Source organism: Sinocyclocheilus anshuiensis, unplaced genomic scaffold, assembly GCF_001515605.1.
Source record: "Sinocyclocheilus anshuiensis isolate Anshui unplaced genomic scaffold, SAMN03320099.WGS_v1.1 scaffold1754, whole genome shotgun sequence".
Lineage (NCBI taxonomy): Eukaryota > Metazoa > Chordata > Actinopteri > Cypriniformes > Cyprinidae > Sinocyclocheilus > Sinocyclocheilus anshuiensis.
The window spans coordinates 18,767-20,905 of record NW_015546144.1 but is presented as its reverse complement, the minus strand read 5'-3'; positions in this window follow the sequence as shown (position 1 = coordinate 20,905).

The following is a 2,139-nucleotide window of genomic DNA, read 5'->3' as shown; positions in this document are numbered from 1 at the left end:
ATACGCCTTCCCATTCCCCTTGTCCCTTGAAACAGAGTGTCAAGGGGTAGGGGTGAACATATTCCCCTAAGAATTGGGACACCACTACTATGCCGTCACAAGTCATCATACGTCGTTTAGCTCCTACAATACACACTCCTATCCAACCAAAAGAGAATTGAGACACCCCTACCCCTTCACGTGAACGCGCAAAAAGGAGGGGTAGGGGAAAGGGGAAGGGGCTAAGGGGTAGAATTGGGATTGGGCCTAAACGTTAGCGAAACCCTTAGAATTCACATGTTTTACAATAGTGCTCTCATTATAACGTTATGTATATGACAGTAGATATTAATTTTTTGCATTTCTGTTTTGAGCTGTGCGCGCTGAAGATGACCAGTAGAATGAAGTATTTGATTGCAGGTTTTTAATCAATGGGATTTAATTTATGTCATATAGAATATGCTTCGTTATTTATACAACATAACGTTAATATTACGACTTATAGGCTATCTGCACAAAATGCCCCGAATGCAGAAGTGAACGTGTCTGCGCGGCTCTAAATGAACTCCTTTTGTGGACGCTTTCTTCACACAACAACATGCAGAAACACGGCAACGAAACTCTAAAAATTCACAGCGTTTTATTATAATAGTGTTCTCATTATAATGTTATGTGTATGACAGTCCCAGTCATAGTTATTAATATTCTGCATTGTTGTTTGTCCTGCTCGCGCTACGTGCTGAAGAGATAATCACCGTAACGTTAGTACTACTATGAAGCGCTTACTGCAGCGCAACTCAACCATATGCATCTTATACGAGATAAATAATACAAACACGATATATATAAACCGGCTGACATGTTTTGAAATCATTGTACCCTACCTGATCAAAAAAATCCAGTCTTTCACTCTACCTGTGTCAATTTGAGTCTTGTTAAAGATTTAAATCCCTAGCGCCAAGATGCTCCTCTGTTGGTCACGGATTATAGAAAGTGAAACTTAAATCTATAGGGGTGGTTGGATTTATTCACACACGTTAAAATATTTATTTAAAGCTTCTTTCTTTTTAGATTATTATTTACATTATTATTTTAATAGGCTGTATATTAACTTATTGGGAGAAAACTGGAAAGTGAAACTTAAATCTATAGGAGTGGTTGGATTTATTCACGCACGTTAAAATATTTATTTAAAGCTTCTTTCTTTTCAGATTCTTATTTACAGCATTATCTTAATAGGCTGTATATTAACTTTGGGAGAAAACCGGTAGTTCTATGTGAAATCAGACATTTGAGTACCCCCATATAGCCAAAATAGCATGATCATAATGCCTCTGCGAATATTCGACTGTGAGATTGGTAGTCGAATCAGGCTCCTCCTATCGAAGCATCGAATCTTTGACTATTCCGGGTCACCCCTAGTATGCACCTTATGTATATCTATATCACACTTTAACATTTTAATTAATGTTTTCAAATGTTATCAAATGAAAATGTAACAGTTCCATATATTTTTGGCAAAGGGCTACACAACAGAGTAGGGATGTAACGATTACCGGTTTGATGACAAATCATGATAAAATTCCCCACGGTTAGTATTACCGTTTCATCTTTTAATTATCATTAAAACCGTATTAGATTACCGCGCTTTGAACAATTCGCGATAAAAAAATAAATACTGTCCAGCATAAAGCACAGTTTTAAGTAACAGTCTCACGTGTGCACAGCACGCAGAGTAGTTTCGAGTGAAAACAGGGCGGAAAAGCTGGGAGTTTTAAAAGAGTAATAAGGGAATTATATAAATGAATATTTGAATTAATTAATTATATGAATGTACCTCTGAAGGTTCTGACTGTCTTCAGATACGAACGATAAATAAATACTGTCCAGCATAAAGCACAGTTTTAAGTAACAGTCTCACGTGTGCACAGCACGCAGAGTAGTTTCGAGTGAAAACAGGGCGGAAAAGCTGGGAGTTTTAAAAGAGTAATAAGGGAATTATATAAATGAATATTTGAATTAATTAATTATATGAATGTACCTCTGAAGGTTCTGACTGTCTTCAGATACGATTCGATGGCATTTTGTTTTCATCTTCGCTCCATGTAATACCTAAAGGAAGTGTTCTTAATCGCAATACTGCTTTGTCCACGGAGGTTA